Consider the following 24,881-nt stretch of genomic DNA (forward strand, 5'->3'; position numbering starts at 1 on the left):
CTCACTCGAATAATTAAGAATGTTCTTCAAACCAGTCGTGAACAACTATGGCCTGGTGACATGCCGCACTGTCATCCATAAAAATTCCTACTTTGTTTGGGAAAATAAAGTCCATGAGTCGCAGCAAATAGTCTCCAAGTAGCCGAACATAAGCATTTCCTATCCCCCCTGTGGGTTTGAGGGTTATAAGAAACCCGAGGTATTCCTACCTGTCGTAAGAGGCGACTAAATGGGATCTCTTGCTTCTAGACTTAATAAGTTTGGCATCACTCTTTTAAAATTCTACACAAGAGCAGGCCATTTGGGGAAGGATGCCTTATTTGGTGAATTCCTTATCCAGCGTGTGTTGAGACATTCGACACCCACTATTTTAATGGAAATGTAATTGCACATGTAATCCTGCCTCTTGGGCAAGAACACCTTATGGATTGCATGATTTACATTAATTGTACACTGTCATCTCCTGCACCCAGAATAATAATGTATACTTCATTCACATCCAGTATGCAGCGTGGTAGCCAATCTGTCATGGGGGAATCGTCAGGTACCCTTTTGGATTAAGGAGAGGAATACGACGACGTCGCCCTTTAAAAAGACGACATCCCCATCAGCAGTGCCTCTTACAGTAGACGCCCAAGGCTGCTAGACTATGCCTTCCCCTCGATGGTTGTGGGATCTCCTTCTCCCATTGCTCTCTTACCAACTACTTTGAGAAAAATGCCCTCCCCGCCATTCGGCACTTCAATCTCGATCTCTGTCAGAGAAGCACTAACCTTCTTCAGCTTCTCTCGCTAGGAAGAGGTTTGTCAGGACACTACCACCCATGGTTTCCGCTACTATGAAGCCGTTTACCAGCCAGTGGCTGAATGAGCATCAAGCAGCTGGTCGTAGAGCTTCACTATTATAATCGGTTTCGGAGATCAACATGAAGCCCTCGCATCCAGTCAAACCTGAGGAGAAACGAGAGAAGAAAAAGAACAACGCCATAAAGAAGAAAGAGATCCCAGTGGTCCCTACATCACCATGTCTGGGAAGTTCCCTTTCTGAGGATGAGGTAGAAATCTTATAGTCCCTTGAGGACCTCGTTCTCCACACAGCCTCAGAAATAATGTACATAGCTACCACAAGCACTCGATTGCTGGAAGCAGGTGACTTTGGAGCATAAACTGCCTCCTCAGTCGCATAATTGCCTCCTTGAAGCTTAATCCTCCAGTGGGTTGCGGCGGTATTTTCCACCACCTGGCTGAGCTACAACTACTGTTAAGCACTTCAGGGAATTGGTTTTCACCAATGCAGACCCCTGCCCATAACGGCTATTGGGGATATTAGATGAACCATATTGACTATCACAGGGTGTCAGATGGAGTATGTATATATGTCCTTGACAGTGAATCTGTGTCTCTCCGAATAACTTCAGAGGCTGTGGCTGTCAGAGAAATGACAATGCAGGATCTTTCTGAATGAGGTTTCGACTCTGCAGCGGAGTGTGCGCTGATAGGAAACTTCCTGGCAGTTTAAAACTGTGTGCCGGACCAAGAATTGAACTCGGGACCTTTGCCTTTCTCGGGGAACTGCTCTACCAACTGAGCCACAAAAGCACGATTCACGCCCCTTCCTCACAGTCTTACTTCTGCCAGTATCTCGTCTCATACATTCCGAACTTCACAGAAGCTCTTCTGCGACCCTGACAGGAGCAAGGCTGTGAGGACGGGACGAGAGTCGTGCTTGGGTCGCTCAGTTGGTAGAGCACTTCGCCGCAAAAGGAAAAGGTCCCAAGTTCGAGTCTCGGTCGAGCACACAGTTTTAATCTGCCAGGAAGTTTCAGGATCTTACTGTCTGTAATGTTTATCTTCCCCCAGATGATGATGATGATGTACCTCAAAATGTATTGGCAGTACTTTCTCTTAACTCCCAGCACCATTACTAATTGTGGGTGATTTCAATGCCCATAGCCCTCTGTGCGGTGGAACGATGACCACAGGCTTAGGCTAGGATGCTGAACTACTGATGCAAATCGATATTTGTCTTTGATATACTGATGCTCCAGCACATTCCAGAGTGACACAAGGCACCTACTCGGCCACTGATCTCTGTCTGCAGTCCTGGGCTTCTGCCATCTATTGACTGGAGAGTTTATGATGGCCTGTGAGGTAGTTATCAATTCCCGATCTTCCTGTCCCTGCCCCAGTGTCACGTCCCTGGATGGCTGCCCAAATGGGCTCTTAACATGGCTGACTAGAATGCTTTTGTCTCGGCTGGCATTGTAGGATCGCCACCACATAGTGGTTCAAAACACAATGTGACCGTTGTTTCTCTCGAATAGACAATCCCTGTTCCTCATGATCCCTCCAGTGGAAGGCAGTGCCTTGGTTGTCGCCAGATATCGCTGAGGCCGTTAGAGATCGTAGGCAGGCTCTCCTCGTCATAAAAGGCACCCATTGATGGAGCGCCTCATTGTTGTAAAATGGTTCCTTGTCCTTACCCACTAGTTAATAAAAAGAAGGAAGCTGGAGTGCTGGAAATTGTACGTTTCAACCACTTGATCATGTACCTCTCGTTCTGAGGATTGGACAAAGATCAGACGTCTGCACGGATTTCAGCCCCTGCAGGTGTACCTGAGGTTTCCACACGAATGGAGCTTTCTCTACTGACCCAGATACAATTGCCGAACTTTTTTTGCTCATTATAATCGAACTTCAGAGTCTGAGAATTATCAAATTGCTTTTCGTATCTTAATACGTGGAACGAAAGTGCTTATCTTCACTAAACCCCACCTTGAGCGATACATTTTCCATCCAGTGAGTGGGAATTCGTCAGTGACCTTGCCTATTGCCCTGATACAGCTCCAGAGCCAGGCCATGCTTAAACCTCTCTCAATGGATTACCAGTCACATCCTTGACATCTTCAATCGCATTTGGATAGAGAGCGAGTTCCCGTCACAATGGTGGCAAAGCGTCATCATCCTGGTGCTGAAACCAGATAAGAACCGTTTCTTTAAAGTCAGTACCGCCATTAGACTTGTTTATTTACAGCGTTACATCTACACTTACACAATCACGATTTCGGCTTCAAAGTGCAGTTATCAAGTGTTTTCTGAAAGCAAATAGGACAATAACAGTGAATTACATAACAAGTGATGTAACCGTCCGTGTAACAATCCATATTTGTGATGCTTACTTACAAGTGTTATAAATTGCGTAACATGACATACTGTCGTATTAAAATACGCTGTTACACATTGTCTAAGAGTCTATATATCTGGCATAGCTTACTGCTTTGTTTCATTACCGAGTACACCATCTTGACTGAGTAAGTTGCCTAAGTGTCAAATTGTCTTTGTCAAAGAAATTCCTGTTACAAGCAGGTGAGTCTTTGGACTAAGTGTCTGGTAGGATAGGAAAGGTTAGGAGCAATTTATTTTCTTTCGTACTTGTTACATCTTTGCGGTACCTGTGTATCAACTTAAGAGCTGGCCATGTGTTAATTTCACGTACAAAGCTGTATATTTACCTACTAAAATGTACTTCAAACAACGTCAGTGACTAGCTGAACTTTTATATTTATGGATGCAGCGAATATTATCGAGAGGTTTGTTACTGTTTATGTTTATGAGAAGGCAACTTCATTATATACTAGATACATAGCTACTGCAAAGATGTAACAACTACCAAAGAAAATGAATTGCTCATAACCTTTCCTATCCCACCGGAAACTGAGTCCAAAGACTCGCCTGCTTGTAACAGGAATTTCTTTGACAAAGACAATTTGAAACTTAGCCAACTGTTATTCAGTCAAGATGGTGTACTCAGTAATGAAACAAAGCAATAAGCTGTGCCAGATATATCGACTCTTAGACAACGTGTCTAATAGTGTATTTTAATGCAACAGTATGCCATCTTAGGCAATTCATAACACTTGTAAGTAAGCATTGCAAATATGGATTGTTATACGGACGGTTATATCACTTGTTATGTATTTCACTGTTATTGTCTAATTTGCTTTCAGAAAACACTTGATAATAGCACTTTGAAGCCGAAATCATGATTGTGTAAGTGTAAATGTAACACTGTAAATAAAAAAGTCCATTGGCAGTACTGATCTTAAAGAAATATATTATAACTGTGGCACCACATTATGAGAAAGTTATCAGATAAGAACCGTCAAGAGGTCGACATCTACCGCCCAATTAGTATCACCAGTCTCCTGTGTAAGTTGCTCAAACACATGATGAGCTGGTGGCTGTGGTTATTCCTCGAGTCTTGGAGCCTTAGACTCGGTCCTAGGGTGTTTACTTCCAAGGCCGCTCCACCACTGAAAATCTGGTATCCCTAGAGTCTATCTGTAGAGCTTTTGCCCGAAAACACATTGCCGTATTTTTTTACTTAAAAATTGTTGTGACACCACATGGAGACGTGACATCGTTGCTAAATTATACAAGTAGGGTCTCCAGGGCCCACTCCCATACAGAATTTTTCGTCTATCTGTAGTTCCCTTTTTCAAGTTGCTGCTTTCAACCTTCACCCCATATCCAAGAGAATGGGGTCCTGCAGGGCTCTCCATCTAGTGTTCCTGTTTTTAATAGCCATTAATGGTCTAGCAGCAGCTGTGGGGTTCTCAGTATCACCTTCTCTATACACTGATGATCTTGCATTAACTGTGAGTCCTTTGGTACTGGTGTTGCTGAACACTAACTGCAGGGAGCCATACGAAAGCTGCAGTCATGGGCCCTCACCCATGGCTTTCAGTTTTCACCTACAAAGACTTGTGGTCATGCACTTCTGTCGATATTTTACTGTCCACCCACATCCAGAACTTTACCTCGATGACCAACAACTAAATGTAATTGGGACTTACCGCTTTTCAGGGCTGGTCTTCGACGCTCTGCCAACTTGGCTTCCCCATCTTCAACAACATAAACAAGAATGCTGACAGCATCTTAACACTCTTCCCTGCTGGATAACATTACTCTTCTACAATTCTATAAAGTTCTGATACATTCCAGCATTGATGATTGGTGCATGATTCGGCATCGCTATTAGCATTGCAGATACAGGACCCAATACACCACAGTGGCACTGAACTTGCGACAGTAACTTTCAAAACTAGCCCTGTGAACAGCCTGCTCGTGGAGGTGGAGTACCTCTATTGCAGATCAGGCTCCAACAACTGCTTGACAGTTACACTGGATATGTCCATGGGTCACCTGACCATCCAAATTACCAGCTCCCCTTTCTGAACAGGGTAATCCATCTCCTGTGAAGGCGGCCCAGGTAGAGGTTTACGATAGTAATCTGCACTTGGTACCTACATACTGAATTAGTTTTTCCCTCTACCGCCTTTCCTGGGAGTACACTCACGTACACCTCCATGGTGCATACCTAGGCCACAGCTTCATGTGAACCTGTCAAAGGGCCAAAAGACTCGGTTCACGCTGATGCCCTCCGCGTCAATTTTTCTCGTTTCTTGGCACATTCCAGAAACTCAGAGATGGTCATGCTGGCTTGACCTAAGTTCACGCTCGAAGTCCTGAACAGCGCCCCTTGCTGGATGGCTGCAGTGTTTTTACAACAGAGTTGGTAGCCACCTCTCACGCTCATGAGCATGCCCTCTCCTGCGCCAGGGAGTCTCTCTGTAGCGACTCCTTAAGCAGCCTACAAGCTCTCGACCAGTGCTACCCTCGCCATTTTTTTGTAATGACTATCCAGGAGTCTGTTCACGCCCTCGAACAACGTAGACGTTTAGTGGCGTTTATCTGGACCCCAAGGACATCTCGGAATTCCGGGAAATGAACTAATTGACAAGCAGCCAAAAAAGGTACCAGAAAACACTCTGCATATCGGCACACGGCACACCAGAAAGTGGTCTCTGATCGGTATTACGCTGTAAAGTTTCCGTGATCTGATATACCGAATAGCACACCCTAACTATGCCAAATAAATTACATGCCATAAAGGAGACGAGTGTGGGGAGGTCATCCACGCGACCCACTCAAAGGTATTACACTGTCATTTACCGTCTCTGCATTGGCCACAGTTGGTTGAGTCAGGTCATCTCATCTGTTGCGAGGACACACCCCAGTGTTGCTATGCTTCTTGATTGACAGTAATCCGCATCTTGCTGATCTGTCTCAAACTAGCAGCACTGTGCCGAACTTTAAACTTTCCTCACGCTCTATCTACGGCGTTAGGTGACAGTGAGTAAACAGCTGATCCAGTTTTAAGTTCTATTTGGAGTGTTAGGGGGAGGGCTGTATCAGTCTAAAGGTGGACGCCTCACCTAATCTCCCAGGCCCTCACCCTACTTGCATTTTTCCTTTCTCCTCCTCCTCCTCCTCCTCCTTTCATGTCTGTCTGACTACGTTTTTTGCTCTGCCTGAATTTCAGCCTAAGCTTTAGGCTGACGGTTCAAATGGTTCAAATGGCTCTGAGCACTATGGGACTTAACAGCTGTAGTCATCAGTCCCCTAGAACTTAGAACTACTTAAACCTAACTAACCTAAGGACATCACACACATCCATGCCCGAGGCAGGATTCGAACCTGCGGCCGCAGCGGTCGCGCGGCTCCAGACTGAAGCGCCTAGAACCGCGAGACCACCGCGGCCGGCTGGCTGACGGTTTTAGTGCACTGTAAAGTAGCTGGCGGATAGAGACGGGTGTGTATTTATAGGATAATGGGCTGATGACCGTATTAGTTCAAACAAGAAACTGACCAATCATTTTCCGTCAACGATCAGTTCATTTGTACCACAGGTCTCAGTCGATTCCATGTTAACATAGCCCACACCATTACTGAACCACCCCCAGCTTGCAGAGGAGAGCCACTGAGGGTGATGTGCTGCTGTTAACAAAGGCATTCAACGTCGGTCGTCTACTGCCATAGCCCATTAACGCCAAATTTCGCCGCACTGTCCTTACGGATATGTTAGTCGTACGAACCACATTGACTTTTGCTATTACTTCACTTAGTGTTGCTTGTCTGTTAGCACTGAGAACTCTAGCAAACTCCTCTGCTCTCAGTCGTTAAGTGAAGGCCGTCGGATATTGCGTTGTCCATGGTGAGATGTAATGCCTGAAATTTGATACTATCGGCACTCACTTGACTCTGTGGATCTTGGAATATTGAATCCTCTAACAGTTTCCAAAATCAGATGTCCCATGGGTCTAATTCGAATTATCATTCCACGTTCAAAGTCTGTTAATTTTCGTCGTGTGGCCATGGACACCTTGGAAACTTTTCACACAAATTATCTTAGTAAAAATTTCAGCTCTGCCACTGCGCTGTACATTTATATCCTGGATATGTGGTACTATGGCCATCTCTATAGATACGTAATGCTGTCCTATAACTTTTGTCATCTCATAGCCCATTCCATTGCTTTCATCTGTTTTTGCATTGGCCACATTCATTGCATTGGGATGCACTAATATAATTATTTTATATGGTTCATCATATTTTTCACAAACTTTTTGATCTCTGAGATTGTTTTGAAAGACCTGTGTCTTCACTTTATCAGATCCATCTCAACTTGATACGTCTTTTCCTTAATCTGATTAATTTATTTATCCCTTCTTTTTAGCAGCCCTTTCCGTGATCCAACTCCCCCTATTCGTTGACAGAGATCTCATCTCTCTTTGGTAATCTTAACAGCTGTCCAGTAATACTAGGTAATCTTTATCCAGTTAGTAATTCTTGTGGGGGTATTTCCGTGATGGAATAACGCATTTCATTCACAGCTTTCTGAGACTCAAATATGTAATCCGTCCCCATAACAAGCTGTTTCGAACTGAACTTACAGCTTAGTCCCCCAGCAATGAACGCAATGTACCTCTGTCAATTTTTTTTTCCAGCGGCTTATGAGAGAAGCTGACTCTCCTGTCTGCGTTTATATCTTGACGCAATTTAATTTCTATACAGGGATTGCTAGTACCTTTCCTTAGCCAGCTGTCGTATAATGACTTTCTCATTATCACATCTTCTGTACACAAATACTTCACCACTCGCTCTGTTTTGTGTGCCCCAAGACCCGTAGTGATAGAAGAACACTTCTACAAACATGGCAGGTTTTGCATGTGTTGATGACTCGTCCCCTATGAAACTACTACTACTTAGAATCTGCTACCCATCCACATTACTTAATGTTGGTCTGGCCAGTGTTCAGGAATAATACCCCAAGACTGTCAAATGAAAGTAACTGGGTACAGCTTCCCTTTAATAGAGAAATTAGGAAATTGCATACATTGTTATAATACACCGAATCGTTAACGTGTTTTCTTTCTTTCTTGTTCGTACCAAGTTTCCAACCTTCGTTTAATTTCCCTTTCTATCTTTGGTACCTTCTTACTTACACTGTTTATTTCAGGATGTTTGTACTTTGTTCTATTTCTATCAGTATATCCTGAATTGCAGCTGGGTTGCTTTTACTAGAGAATTCTACAAGCTCGCTCATTTGCTGTTTGTGTCTAGCACTATGTTTCATTAATTTTAATTTCATAATTTCTCGTTGAGGAATGCCATTATCTAATTGTTGACATGGTGTCATGGGCCTGTAAGTTTCTAGTTATTTGTTTCATCTGTGTGTCAACATTTTGTTTGATTTTAGTCTGTCATGTAATTTTTTACTCCATTCCTTCATTATTTGATTTACCTGCTTGATACAACCTTCTATTAAGGTCTTGTAACCTTCCGCCCTAGAGCCCCGAAATATCAGTTAATTGGAGTTATTTCTGTGTATAAGTAGGTTATATTCTTTCGTGTTCCTTCTTGCTCAATTTATTTTCACTCCTCGTGTTGCCTTTTTGGAAACAAATTTAACATTGACCTCATATCTTGCTCCTCACTGATTTCCTTTTCCGTATTATCTAAATTCTTAACTGAATTTACTGGTTCAGATGCAAAGTTTTAAAGAAGCTCGAAACTTAGCGAGGACGTCAGTGAGACACGCTTCTAATATTTTCCACAGAGAAACTATCTCTCTCTCTCTCTCTCTATCTCTCTCTCTCTCTCTCTCTCTCTCTCTCTCTCTCTCTCTCTCTCTCTCGAAATACGGCTGAAAATCCAAAGAGATTCTGGTCGTATACGAAGTACACCAGTGGAAAGACAGTCAATACCAACACTGCGTGATAACAAAAGTGATGTTAATGCTGACTGTACAACACAGTTTTCCGAAATTGTTTCACCAAAGAAGATGAAATACATATTCCTGAACTCGAATCAATAACGACTGAGATCATGAGCAGCATAGCACATATCCTTGGTGTAGCGAAGATGCTTAAATAACTTAATAAAAGCATGGCCTCCCATCCGAACTGTGTACCAATAAAGTTTCTTTGATAGAATGATGAAGCAAAGCTCTATACTTATTAATCATAAACATCATTTCGTTTGCTGCACTGGAAAGCAGCACAAGTCACAGCAATACCAAATAAAGAAAATAGTCATCCGCTGAATTACAGACCCTTGTCACTAACGTAGATTTGAAGTAGGATTTAGGAACTTACACTGAGGTCGAACATTATGAATTACATCGAACAAAACAATTTATTGACAAACAGCCAATACGAATTCACAAAATATCGTTCCAGAGCTAGCTGTGTGCCTCTCAATGTAATGAGTGCTGTCGGCAGGGGATGTCAAATGGATTCTGTATTTTAGATTTCCAGAAGGCTTTTGATACCATTCCTCGCAAGAAACTTCAAAATCAATGTGCATGCCTATGGAGTGTTGTCTGTCGAGATTTACTCTCAGAAAGATTACAGTTTGTAGTCACTGAAGGAAAGTCATCGATTAAAACACAAGTAATATCTGGCCTTTCACAATGAAATATTACATATCCTGTGCTGTTCCTGATATACATGAGCGATTAAGAGATAATGTTAGAGACTAATTAGATTGTTTGCAAATGATGCTGCCATTTACCATCTTACAATGTCATGAGAGATGATAAAAATTGCAAAATGTCTTAGACCACATAACTGTATGCACTGGTCATTCGTGGCTAAATTTCCCAGTTTATTAAAGTCTTATCTGCCGTTACCGCCGGTTACTTGTATCTCATTACCTGCTGCTAACTATTGGTACTATGAGATTGCACTCCCTCTCTACTACTGAAAGTGGATCTCATTTCGCTTTCCCCCAGACGTTTTAAATCCCCCCAGGGGGTCCACAACTCTTTTGTGGATACGTGCGTGGCGAGCACGGGGCCCCGAGCCATTGCAGCCTTCTTCCTCTCCCAGGCTGCATTTCCTTTCCCTTCCCCTCCTTTCCCCTCCATGCTCCTTTCCCCTCGCCCTCTCCTCTCCCTCTATTGGTGTCCTTGCTTATGTTGGCCCCCGCTATCCTCCTGGTTCTGTTGGTTTTACACTCCGGCTTTGTTGCGTAATAATCTCCTCCTTTTGGCATTCCTTGGTCCCCCTCTGGGGTTTGACCTCCATTACAAAATTTCTCCTCCGTAGTGTGAGCCATTTGGGGAACAGCACCTTACCTAGTGTCTCCAACGTGCGCCCTCCTAGTACATTCCACCTTTTCTTTCACGTCGTCTGATGCTAGGGTTCATAGCCAGCACGGTAGGCAGCCCATGTGGTGGGGTCGCTATGTACCCTTTTGGTTGAGGCCCCTGAACACACAGGGATCACACTTCTGATACCTGAGCTGTGGCCTCCTCATGCATGCCTTGGAGTGGTTGCTCGTCATTCTGGAGCATCGGAACTCCCGGCAATGGCCGCCGTGCCAGACGGCCCTTGCTGTGGCTGGGTGGCGCCCGTCAGGAGAGACCCTGATCGGAGTGGGTGGTACCAGGGCAGACGCTATGCAGATGAAACGCATACGGGTGCAAAGCTCTGGCCGTTCTTCTGCGGCTGTCTCTCTGTGTGGTACTGATTCCTCAAGTGGTGCTTCTCTTGCCCCTTCGGCCTTCCCTTCCATGGCTACCCCCTGGGAAGAGGGTCAGGCCCGTCGTCTAGGGGCAAAATCTTTCCCCCGTTATCTAGTTTGCACCAGGACTGATGGAGATACTTTCACCAGTGTCAAACCTTTATTCTTTGTGGAACACATTGAAGACAAGTTTGGCGAAGTGGACTCCCTGAGCAAGATGTGGTCGGGTTCGTTGCTGATAAAAACTGCTTCAGCTGCCCAATCTGCGGCCCTTCGTGCCTGTACCCATCTTGGCACAATTCCCGTGTCCATTACCCCTCACCAGTCTCTAAATATGGTACAAGGTGTGATTTTTCACAGGGACCTCATCCTTCAAACTGATGAGGAACTTTGGGACAATCTCGGATGGCGGGGTGTTCACTATGTTCAGCGTGTTCAGAAGGGTCCTAAAGATAATCGTATTGATACTGGTGCCTTTATCCTGGCCTTTGAAGGGGATACCCTTCCTGAGAAAGTTAAGATTATGGTCTATCGCTGTGATGTGAAGCCGTACATCCCCCCCTCCTATGAGGTGTTTTAAGTGCTTGTGTTTTGGCCACATGTCTTCTCGCTGTTCCCAGGACCCTTTCTGTGGTGACTGTGGACGTCCACTCCATGAGGGGAGTCCCTGTGTTCCCCCTCCTGTATGTGCAAATTGTCATGGTAGTCATTCTCCACGTTCACCAGATTGCCCAGTATATAAGAAAGAAAAAAAGATACGGGAGTATAAGTCCCTCGATCGTTTAAGCTACACAGAGGCCCATAAGAAATATGCACGACTGCACCCTGTCTCCATGACATCTTGTTACGCCTTGGTTACATCTTCACCCCTTCCTCCCCCTTCCTTACCCCCATCCCGGACCCCTCTCCTTCCCCCCCTTCCCTGCGGCTCCCACACCTTCTCCTATGGGTGCTGCTCCCCCACCCCAGCCGGAGAAGTGTCCCACTCCTTCGGCAGCTGCCGGTCAAGGGCGCCTCTCCCGGTATGCCCCTTCCCGGCACCTTCCAGGTCAAAGGTCTGCTGCCGTGTGGCGACCGCGATAGCCAGGTCGCCCGGTCTCTTTCTGTTCCTGATCTTGCTGCAGCTGGCTCCTTTATGCCACACAGCCCTCCTGGATCTCAGCCTGAAAAGAAGAAGAAACATAAATCCCGGGACAAAGAGCCTCTGGTGTCACCGGAGGTCCCTTCCCCGACTTCACAACCGGATTCTGACCTGTCGTTCATGGATGTCGCCCCCTCCATGTCGGTGACGGGTGGGGACCCGGCGGTATGACTGGATTTAGCGTGTTCAGCCCTCATTTAAACCATCGTTCTGTGGTTCTCCAATGGAATTGTAATGGATACTATCGTCACCTTCCGGAATTGCAATCCCTTCTTTCGTCCTACTCTGCAGCTTCTGTGGTTCTCCAGGAATCTCATTTTATTGATGCTCACTCACCGACCCTCCGTGGGTTCCGTGTTTTCTGTCGAAATCGGGTCGGACCCTTGCGGGCTTCTGGTGGCGTTTGTATGTTGGTCCGTACAGACATTGCTAGCACGTGGATTCCTCTCCAAACTACATTGGAAACGGTTGCTGTTAGGGTCCACTTAGACTCTGCAGTCACAGTTTGCAATCTTTATTTCCCTCCTGACAGGACTCTTACACCTGCTGCCTTAACCACCCTTCTTCAGCAACTTCCTCCTCCCTTCCTCCTCCTTGGGGATTTCAATGCTCATCATCCTTTGTGGGGCAGTGCCTTTCCATCTAGACGAGGTCTTCTTATAGACCAATTTATTGCAGACCACGACGTGTGCCTTCTTAATGATGGCTCCCCTACTCATTTCAGTGCCGGTCATGGTACCTTTTCTGCCATTGATCTTTCTCTTTCTTCTCCCTCTCTCCTCCCTTCATTACACTGGTCGCCACACGACGACCTTTGTGACAGTGACCATTTCCCGTTGATTATCACGCTCCCTTCCCGCTCCCCGATGGAGAGGTTACCTCGTTGGTCTTTCCACCGCACCGATTGGCCTCTATACACTGCACAGGTCGAGTTTTCTCCCTCTTTGTTGGGTTGTATTGATGACGTCCTACGTGACGTGTCTGACGCGATTGTTCGCGCTGCTAACCTTGGTGTCCCGCGCTCATCTGGACCATTTCGTCGCCGGCAAGTCCCGTGGTGGAGTACGGCCATTGCCATTGCCATCCGTGATCACCGATTGGCTTCTATACACTGCACAGGTCGAGTTTTCTCCCTCTTTGTTGGGTTGTATTGATGACGTCCTACGTGACGTGTCTGACGCGATTGTTCGCGCTGCTAACCTTGCTGTCCCGCGCTCATCTGGACCATTTCGTCGCCGGCAAGTCCCGTGGTGGAGTACGGCCATTGCCATTGCCATCCGTGATCACCGTCGAGCTTTGCAGCACTTTAAGAGGCACCCATCCGTCGCCAGCCTTACTACCTTTAAACGCCTCCGTGCTAAAGCCCGTTATTTAATCAAACAGGTTAAGCGGATATGTTGGGAACGATTCGTTTCTTCCCTTGGTTCTACTGTCCTTCTGTCATGGGTATGGGCTACACTTCGTTCTCTCCAAGGTTGCCATCGGCAGTCCACCCTCCCAGGCCTTCACCTCCCAGATGGCATTTGTACGGACCTATTAGTTCTTGCAGAACATCTTGCAGAACATCTTGCGACCCATTTTGCAGTGGCGTCAGCGTCAGCCCCCTATCCAGCTGCTTTCCTTCATCAAAAACAGCTGGCTGAAGCTTCCACCTTACGTTTCACCCCTTGTGAGTCAGAATCTTACAACGAACCTTTTATTGAATGGGAATTTCGTTCTGCTCTATCTTCTTATCATGATACGGCCCCTGGCCCAGATTCCATTCATAACCAACTGCTTCAACATCTCAGTGCTCCACAACGGCAACATGTTCTTCGGGTGTTTAACCGTATCTGGCTCCAGGGTGACTTCCCTTCTCAGTGGAGGGATAGCAGTGTGGTTCCTGTCCTTAAGCCTGGTAAGAACCCCCTGTCTGTTGACAGCTATCGGCCAATTAGTTTGACCAATGTTGTTTGTAAATTGCTTGAACGGATGGTAGCCCGTCGGCTCAATTGGGTCCTCGAATCTCGGGATCTATTGTTGCCTTACCAGTGTGGCTTTCGAGAGGAACGGTCTTCAATTGATCGTTTACTTCGCTTGGAATCTGCAGTTCGGCAGGCTTTTTCCCAGCGCCGCCATTTGGTTGCAGTGCTTTTTGACCTTCGCAAGGCCTATGACACGCCCTGGCGCCATCACATATTACCCTTCATCAGTGGGGTCTTCGGGGCCCACTCCCGATTTTTATCCGCCAGTTCCTGATCCATCGGTCATTCAGAGTTCGAGTTGGTACTGCTTTTAGTTCTCCACGGACCCAGGAGACGGGCATCCCACAGGGTTCTGTCTTGAGTGTCCTTCTTTTCCTCATTGCTATCGATGGACTAGTGGCCTCTGTCGGTCCCTTGGTCGCCCCTGCCCTGTATGTGGATGATTTCTGCATTTGGGTTAGTTCCTCCTCGATGGCATCTGCAGAGTGGCAGCTCCAGGTAGCTATATGGCGTGCCTCTGCCTGGATCCTCTCACACGGGTTTCAATTCTCTCCTTTAAAATCGCGAGTGGCCACTTCTGTCGCCGTACTACGATCCTCCCAGATCCAGAGCTCTATCTCGCTGCACAACGATTGCCTGTGGTCCCACAGTGTCGTTTCCTGGGTCTTCTTTTCGACAACAAGCTCACTTGGCTGCCCCATATCAGACTCCTGAAGGTAGGATGTTTCCGTAAACTCAATGTCGTTCGCTTCCTTGCCCACTCCTCTTGGGGTGCGGACCGTTCCCTCCTCCTCCGTCTTTATCGTGCTCTAGTTCTGTCTCGCTTGGACTATGGTTGTCTAGTTTATGGTTCAGCTGCTCCTTCCACACTGCACGTGCTGGATCCAGTCCACCATCGTGGTATCCGTTTAGCCACCAGTGCCTTCCCTACTAGCCCTGTTGATAGTCTCCTGGTTGAAGCTGGGATCCCCCCCCCCCCCCCCCCTTTTCTGTTCGGCGGTCCCAGCTTCTGGTGTCTTATGCCCTCACTATCTGTTCCTCTCCCACTCATCCTTCCTATCCTATCCTGTTCCCAGACCATGGACGTCGCCCACCCGACTCCCGCCCTCGGGCGGGTTTACCGGTTGGGCTGTACCTTGCGTCTCTTTGCCGTGATTTTCAGCTTCCTTCTTTGTCCTGTCTTCCTCGCTCCCTCCCCTCCACCCCTCCTTGGTTAGTTCCTCGGCCTCGACTTCGGATGGATCTCTGCCACAGTCCGAAAGATTCCATCCCCCCGGTGGTGTTCCGTTCCTTTTTCCGCCAAATTTTGTGGGCGTTTCGAGATGCTGTTGTTTTTTACACTGATGGCTCTAAATCTGCTGATCGTGTTGGGTATGCCTTCACGTCCTCTGTTGGAACGGAAAGTCATCTGCTGCCACCTACATGTGGGGTGTTTACTGCGGAATTGATGGCAATTTCCCAGGCCCTTACCTTTATCAAACAGTCCCAACACAACCGCGTTTCGTTATGCACGGACTCGATGAGTGGCCTTCTTGCTATTGGCCGGTGTTTTTCGCGCCATCCCTTGGTCTCTGCCATCCATGACCATCTCGCTGATATTCACCGTGCTACTTGTTCCATTGACTTCCTTTGGGTCCCTGGACATGTGTGTATCCCGGGAAATAAGCTCGCTGATCGTTTGGCTGGGGGAGCAGTTACTTACCCTCCGTTTTCTGTAACCCCTCCTGCAGCGGATTTACGGCTTCACATCAAATCCCACTTTGCACAGTCATGGGCCAATTCTTGGGAGGCTACTCCCCTGTCTAATAAACTTTGTGCAATTAAGGTGACACCAGGGCCGTGGCGTTCTTCCTTTCGCATCTCCCGAAAGGACTCGACCACACTGTGTCGTCTCCGCATTGGCCATACCAGGCTGACCTATGGTTTTCTTTTGCGTGATGAGCCACCCCCACTCTGTGGTTGTGGAGCCTTCCAGTCAGTAGCCCACATTTTGGTTGAATGCCCCCTTCTTTTGGCTCTGCGTGCTAAGTACAGACTCCCCCACACTTTACCTTTGATGTTGGCTGACGATTCCCAGATGGTCTCTCTGGTTCTCGGTTTCCTCCGGGAGAGTGGTTTTTATTCTCAGTTTTAAGGTTTTTAATCTCTCTCTGGTGTTGGGGCAGGGCGGTGACTGTTTGGGTGTCTCCCACTGTAAGCAGTGTTCGGAGATTCCCGATTCCCCTTCCTGACCGACATCCTCTTTTCTTCCCCTTTTACTCTATTTTTACCCTTTTTTTACGGCTTGGTTAGTCTTTTTATTCCCATGCGTACTTTCTACTGCCCTTTCACGTTTTTACCTTTTTTCCGTTTTATTTTTCTGACTGTACTGAGATGTCCCATTAGCGGAATGGAGCCTGTCTGAAACAAGGGACTGATGACCTTGCTGTTTGGTCCCTTAAACCTCAAACAACCAACCAACCAACGTTTTAAATCAGCCAGGAAGTTTCATATCAGCGCACACTCCGCTGCAGAGTGAAAATTTCCCTCTACTCTGGTTTCCTTTCTTGGATATTGGTGTGAGCAGTGCAACCTTCCAGTCTTTGGGTACAAATCTCTCGTCAGGCGAGCCGTTGTGTATAGATTGCTAAGTATGGAGATTCGGTATGAGCATACTATGAAGGAACCTGTTTGGTACAAAACTGGATCTTAGGCCTTCCATTTTTTGAGTGATTTTAGCTTCTTCGCTACACCGAAGATACGTATTTTTATGTTACTGAAGATGGCAATTGCTCTTGGTTCGAATTCAGGAATGATTACTTCGTCTTCTTTGGTGAAGTAATTTCTGAAAACTTTTTTAGTAACTCTGCTTTACTGGTCCTGTCAGCAGTAACGACACCATTGTTATTGCGCAGTGAAGGTACTGATTGCTTCTTTCCACTGGTGTATTTTACATATGACCCGAACGTCTTCGGGATGTCTCACAGATTTCGAGAGAGATATTCGCACTGAAGTTAGCAGTAAATTTCGAGCTTGTGTAAAACTTCGCCAATCTTGGAGATTTTGCATTATTTTAAATTTGGTATGTTTTTTGCTTTGCAACAGTGTTTTTTTTGTGTTCCATGTACGATCAGCACCACCTGTTACTTTGATCTTGTATACTAATATCTCTCAGCTGGCGTCGTTAATATTTCTCCAAATTTAAACCACACTTGGTCGAAGCTGTCATGGTCAGACTGGAAGGAAAGGTGGCTGTCTCTTAGGAAGGTGTCAAGCGAATTTTTATCAGTTTTTTAAATTGATGTATTTTGTGTTTATTTTTGGTGGGTTGGGCTGTTACGTATTCAGTCTCACTGCAACCACCTTCTGGTCACTAATCCGTGTATCCGTCGTGATGCTTCCTGTTTGCTCAGGATTATTTGCTGCTAAGAAGTCAAATATGTTTAAGCAACTATTTACACCGCAAATAGGCTCTTGAAGTAATTGTTCAAGTAATTTGGTGGGAAAGCGTTCTGTATGATTTCGGACGACTATTTATGCCTACCACAGACATCAAAAACTTACTTTCACCAACATATTGAGAGGATTGGGTGTTTATCATCATCATTTGTGACAGTGGCTACATTGGGCTGTGTAAAAATTGGGACTCTGTACGGGCGCTGATGACCGCGCAGTTGAGCACCCCACAACCAAACATCAACCACCAACGTATCGAGGGTAGTTTCATGTCACCATCAGTCACTTTCGTATGAGTAGAGCAGCTATTCGGAACGACTCAAGTTTCCTTTGAACTGTTCAGCAATTGTATCATCTGAGTTGGGCATCAGTAAAAGGAACCAATTATTAATTTATTCTGTTTGTCATACTAATTCTCGGGAACTATCTCCTTCAGTTTCATTAAGAGGTAAACTACGTCTGACAGCAATAAACACTCCACCACTAACTACGTTTTCTCTCCTTTATAGACAAGTTAGGTCGTTCATAAAACGTTCATCTGAATTTATTTCCAACTTTAGTCAGCTTTTCGTGCCTATACTGATTTGAGATTCCGTGCTTCCCATTAGCATTTCGAGCTCTGGTTTTCCCAAACATAGCTCCGACATTTTACAGCTACAATACCTAAGGTTACTAGGTCTACCTTCGTCCTTTACCTTGCTCTTTTAGACTGACGCCCTTTCTATATTTTCCAGAAAGCCTCTTATCTATAAGACCACCCACTCCCCTCCTCACGGCATCCGCTACCTGCTTAGATCTTACCTGTGTGTGGTGGACCCCTGACCTAATAGATGGTAGCAGGAGCACCACCATCATGTGACAGGTCGAGGAGTCCGAAGCCTAAAGAGCCACAGAAATGTCTGGGCCCCAGATTTAGACTCTCCACTCGGCTCTGTATTAAAGTAGCACAGTCGATTGTGTTGACGATGTTACAGATGGTGAGCTCCGTCTTCATCGAACAAGCGAGACTGACAGTCTTTACCACTTCAGCTAGCCATCCGAAATCAGAAAATCTCTTCCGATCCAAAGCGACATACATCACTGGTACTGACATGAGCCACCACCTGCAGTTCATGGCATCTGGAAGCACTTCTTCCACATCTGAATTCCTTCCCCTTATTCGTAGCCATATCCATCATGTGCCTGATAAGGGAGCTCCCAACTACCAGTAATCCCACCTCATGTGAATGCCCAGACCAAAACAGTTTGTCATGCTAATGGGGAGGCCCTCCAACCGGCTCTGCCCAGTAATTATTTCGCTGCCTGCCATATCTTGGGACAACTTGTCTTGGACCACAGATAGGGGGCTGGCCGGAGTGACCGAGCTGTTCTAGGCGCTACAGTCTGGAACCGCGCGACCGCTACAGTCACAGGTTTGAATCCTGCCTCGGGCATGGATGGGTGTGATGTCTTTCGGTTTAAGTAGCTCTAAGTTCTAGGGGACTGATGGCCTGAGAAGTCAAGTCCCATAGTGCTCAGAGCCATTTGAACCATTTTGAACAGATAGGGGAGTCACCCACATTGCAGTAATAACTCGAGCATCCACAGTAGTTAACTGGTAAAGGGACACGTGATACGTGCTGGACGTCTCTCACGTCTCCACGTCCGATCCCCACAGAGATGCCTATTGGCAACAGTCTCCAGCTGCATGACCGAAGCCAACACTGCCTCGAGCTGTGAGCAAGGGGTCTACAGCTCAGATCGCATCTCAGCAATCACAGTTCCTATCCATACTAAAGACGACCTGATAAACACATAACATGAACGAAATATAAAAGTTTAAACTGAATAGCACACAGGCAATTTAAAGATAGTCGGTTCTTGTGAGGAGTTGCGTCGACGCGGAATACCCTGATGCATTGACGGCCGTTAGGAATGCTAGCAATCGACTTTCGTTAATTCTGACAAACCTGCAGTCTTACTAAGACGTTCCATGCGCAGACAGCGTACGTACACTGTAGATTCGTTACCCTGAGGCTCTAATGAGCTGTTTGCGAGGAACTGAAGTTACCTAAATAATAGGTTGTTCACTGCTCATGGATGCCACTTGTATTTATTTAAGCAGAATGTTGTGTGTAGACAAGACAGCCTAGACACAATGAGAGGAAGCCGAAAGGCACGCGCTTAAGCTCACGCAGGCTGGCGTGAGGTCTGGAACAGGATACGTAATGAATGCTATAAAGAAAAGTACGTAGCTGCTGGAATACTTAACTTTAATCCACATTTGTAGACATTGGTCTTGTTACCGTACATCATTAGATACAAAGCAAAGGATAAATGGCGCCTTGCTAGGTCGTAGCAATTGACTTAGCTGAAGGCTATGCTAACTATCGTCTCGGCAAATGAGAGCGTAATTCTCAGTGAACCTTTCCTAGCAACGTCGGCTGTACAACTGGGGGCGAGTGCTAGTAAGTCTCTCTAGACCTGCCGTGTGGTGGCGCTCGGTCTGCAATCACTGATAGTAGCGACACGCAGGTCCGACGTATACTAGCGGACCGCGGCCGATTTAAAGGCTACCACCTAGCAAGTGTGGTGTCTGGCAGTTACACCACATTCCTGCCCCGCAAATCGGCGTACGGTTGTGTTATAAGGCCCATGTTGACGTATGCGACGAGGTGGGGAGCCTAACAACAGGCGAGGCTGTGCCACACGCACCCTGCCATTCGGTCCGAGGGGAGCTAGGAAACGCCTGAAAACCTAGTCCAGGGTGCACGCCAACATGCGGTGTATGCGTCCTAAGATAGTCAGGAGGGGCCGAAGGGTCGACCTCCATCGAGTCGGAGCACCCGACGGGCGAAGACGACATCTGGTCCGGAGCGGGCAAGAGTTCCATGTCGGAGGACCGCTGGTCACGGGAAGCGATCGGCGGCGCGAGACCCAGGGAGGCGCCCGGCGGTTGCAGCGACGCGTCCACTGCGGGCGGCGCCTGCGGCGGCGGCGCGACGCCATGGGGCAAAATAGAAGGCAGCGTCGGTAACACCTGGGGATGAGGCGAGCCAGTAGATGGGTCCCCAGGGCGCTGACCGGACGGCACCGTCGCTGAAAGCAGACGGGGAGCGGCAGAACCCGTGCGACGACAGAGGCGCAGCTGAGTGAGATGCCGACGCACCTCACCATAGGCCCCCAAAACCAGATACACAGCGCGGCCGAGGCAGCGAAGAATGCGCCCTGCGAGCCAACGCTGTGAACCGCGATAGTATACAACGTCGCCTGGAGCAAAATTAGGTGTCAGCCGCTGCACAGGAACCGGATGCGGCGGATACAGCAAAGACATCAAGGTTCGATGAGGACGACCGTGCAACAACTCAGCCGGCGAGCGACCATCTCGGGGCTGAGAGCGATACGAGGACAAGAAGAGCAATAACGCGTCCTCCCGAGAATGCGAATCTTTCAACTTCAACATCTGTGACTTGAAAGTCCGGACCAATCGTTCAGCGGCACCGTTTGACTGAGGCGAAAACGGCGCGGATGTCAGATGTTGAATACCATTGACCTCGCAGAATGACTGAAATTCTGCGGACATGAATTGTGGGCCATTGTCGGAAACGATAGTCTGTGGAAGACCTTCAATGCAAAAGATAGCGGATAAAGCTTGGATGGTGGCTGAAGACGTCGTGGAAGACATCCTGACAACAAAAGGAAAATTACTGAATGAATCGACCAGAACCAACCATCGAGCATTCCAGAATGGACCAGCAAAATCGATGTGCAAGCATTGCCAAGGGGAAGTGGCTTTCGGCCATGCAAAGAAGTTCCGCGGTGGGGCGGATTGTTGTTGGGCACACGCCATGCAAGAAGAGCACATATTCGTAATTGCAGCATCGATTACGAACCATGTACAGTGCTGACGAGCAAGTTGTTTCGTTCGCACTATACCCCAATGTCCTTGGTGGAGAAGCCGTAAGACAGAGGACTGTAACGAACGTGGGACCACGACTCTGGACTGATCATTATCAGAACGCAACAACAAAACACCACGTCGTACAGAAAGTCTCTCCTAGTGAGCAAAAAATCTGCGAAACAACGGATCCGCGATCCGCGACTTTGACAAGGGCCATTGCGTAGCAACAAAACGCAGAACGGTAGCACGGACAGGGTCAGCAGCTGTGGCTGTAGCCACACGACGAAAATCAATCGGAAACGATTCGACCGCGTCATCGGTTTCCGAATCAATGAACATGCAAGCAAGTTCGGAGGAATCGAATGCTCTATCCTTAGCAACAGGCAAATGGGACAACGCATCGGCGTTTCCGTGCTTAGCAGTGGACTGATATAAGATATCGTAGCGGTACTGCGAGAGGAAAATAGACCAGCGAATGAATTTCTGCGCTGTACGTGGAGGTACAGTCTTGTTCGGATGAAAAAGCGATGTCAAAGGTTTGTGGTCTGTGATGATGGTAAAGTGACGACAGTACAAGAAATCGTGAAACGTTGTAACACCAAAGACGAGAGCCAAAGCGTCTTTCTCGATCTGTGAATAATTCCTTTGCGCTGACGAGAGCAATTTGGACGCAAAGGCAATAGGGCGATCATGCGAACCATCTTCATGCGCAAGCACAGCACCGATCCCGAAATCCGATGCATTTACCATCAACAAAAGGGGTTTCTGGGGATCGAATGGCGTAAGGTAAGTATTTGAAAGCAACGCCGAATTCAACTGGCGAAAGGCGCGTTCGCATTCCGTCGTCCAGACGAACGGAACACCTTTACGGCGTAAGCGATGAAGCGGAGCTGAAATGGAAGAGGCTTGCGGCACATAGTTAGTATAATAATTAAGTTTTCCCAACACACTCTGTAGCTGCTTCAAATTCTGCGGCGAAGGCAAGTCTTGTATGGCACGGAGGTGCTCTGGACTCGGATGTATGCCTTGGGCATTGATTACATGTCCCAGATAGGGTAAGTCACGAGCAAAAAACACACATTTGTCTTTCCGCAAGCGAAGACCATTTTGTCGCAAGACCCGAAATAATGTTCGGAGGTTGGCTAAATGTTTTTCTGTCGTTCTGGAGATCACAATATCGTCCAGATAGTTTGCTGCAGTAGGGACCGACGCACAAACAGTTTGTAAATATTGCTGGAACAATGCAGGGGCGGATGCACACCCAAATGGCAGTCTTTTGAAGCGGTACAAACCAAAATGCGTGTTAACCACCAATATGCGCTGGGATTCTTCGTCCACCGGTATTTGCAAGTACGCATCTGCTAGGTCCAACTTCGAAAATTATTTACCCAGGCACAGTTTGTCAAAAAGATCTTCCGGGCGGGGTAAAGGATAAGTTGCGATCACTAGTTGTGGATTCACTGTTGCCTTGAAGTCCACACAAAGTCTCAAGTTTCCGGAAGGTTTTGGCAAAATAACTAAGGATGAGGCCCAGAGAGAAGCCTGCACACGTTCAATTACACCTTGTGATTGGAAATCGTTTAATGTTCTTGCGACCGCATCAAGCAATGCGTGGGGAACATTGCGCGCTCTGAAAAATTTCGGTTGCGCGTTTACTTTCAGTTCCAAATGTGCTTGATAGTTCTTAGCGCAACCGAGGCCCGGTGCAAAAATGTCTGCAAATTCTTCACATAGACGAGAAACACTGGCTGAAGCCACAGTCTGGTTCACTGATAGGACCTGATTCACTATAGACAAGTTAAACAACTGAAATAAATCTAAACCAAACAAGTTCACTGCAGAAGAAGAACGAAGGACGTAAAATGACACAAGTTTTGTTTGTCCCTTGTATGTTGCAAGAAGGCTGCACTGTTCTAACACAGGGATAAGCTGTCCTGAATAACTATGTAACTTAACATTTGCGGCACGCAACGGAGGGTTGCCCAGTTGTTTGTACGTGTCTTTATTGATTAGTGAAACTGCAGCTCCGGTATCGAGCTGGAATGGGATCACGTTGCCATTAATGTCCAAGTCTACAAAAAGTTTGTCCTGCTGACGACAAGAGCGACTGTTGTGTGCAACGTGAACAGACACTGGTGCAGAATCACTTGCGACGTGACGTGATTTCCGTCGATGTCGACGCACACTTTTTGTGGGACGAACACAGTCACTGTGTGAGAGAGTGGCACTGGGCGGAATGGTGACGTGATTTCCGTCGATGTCGACGCACACTTTTTGTGGGACGAACACAGTCACTGTGAGAGAGAGTGGCACTGGGCGGAGTGGAATTAACTACATGAATTTCCGTGGGCGAAGGTTCACGAGCCTGAGGATTCTAGGTTCGATACCGATTCCGGCGCGAAGCAAAGGGCCTGGAATGGTCGTGAATGTCCGATCGGAGCTTTTTCTGGCAAACACTCTGAACATGTCCTTTTTTATTACAGAAAAATCAAATAGCTTGGCGTGACGGGCAATTCTCACTCGAATGTCTAGTAGCACACCGCGGGCATGACTTTAGTACTGCATTAGCATGCTGGCGCGGGTCACGTGGCTGCACGGACGTGCGCGAGGGCTGTTCACAGTTCCGTGCAGCTCGCCCGGCGGGCCGGTTAATGTGACACACAGCTGGCGAAGTTTCAAACGATTCTTGAGCAAAGTCAAGTGTGTCTTGCCTATCCAATATGTCTATCACTTGTTGGAGGGATTGACTAGTTTCAAAATTTGATCCCGTATACGAACATCAGAAACGTTCTGTGCAATTGCATCACGTACCATAGTATCTGAATAAGGGAGTCCACATTCAGACTCAAAAGCACAATCCCTTGTAAGGCCTAGCAAAGTTGCAACCCACTCCAGATTAGTTTGACCGGCCGTACGTTTTGTACGAAAGAACGTATACAGTTTTGCAACTACATTAACTGATTCCTTGAAATAGGCATCTAAAGCAGACAAAATTTCTTCGTAGGACAGAGTTCCTACGTCGCGTCGGGGAAATAATTTCACTATCACACCGTACGTTTGCACCCCTACACCAACAATAAGTGAGGCTGCCGCTCGTTACCTTGAATTCTGTAGGCGGCGAGATGAAATCCAAATTGGCGTGACCACTCCGTCCAGGTTTCCATCGCCGCATCGAACTGTCGAAAAGGTGGTGCAACTGCATGTTGTGGCTGCGGTAGCGGTGGAGCGGCGGCTGCCGCATCGTTTTGCATTGCACGTTGACCCTGGACGAGCTGTCAAAGGGCATCCAATAACGCCTGCGTCTGCTGATTCGGACAGTACATCTGGAGATTGTGGCGAAGCCATGACACAAGTAAATTAGTTATATATAAAGGAGACCGTTTGTATCCTCGTCGCCAAAAATGTTGTCTAGACAAGACAGCCTAGACACAATGAGAGGAAGCTGAAAGGCACGCGCTTAAACTCACGCAGGCTGGCGTGAGGTCTGGAACAGGATACGTAATGAATGCTATAAAGAAAAGTATGTAGCTGCTGGAATACTTAACTTTAATCCACATTTGTAGACATTGGTCTTGTTACTGTACATGCTT

This window comes from Schistocerca piceifrons, chromosome 2 (genome assembly GCF_021461385.2).
Source record: "Schistocerca piceifrons isolate TAMUIC-IGC-003096 chromosome 2, iqSchPice1.1, whole genome shotgun sequence".
NCBI classification, from domain to species: domain Eukaryota; kingdom Metazoa; phylum Arthropoda; class Insecta; order Orthoptera; family Acrididae; genus Schistocerca; species Schistocerca piceifrons.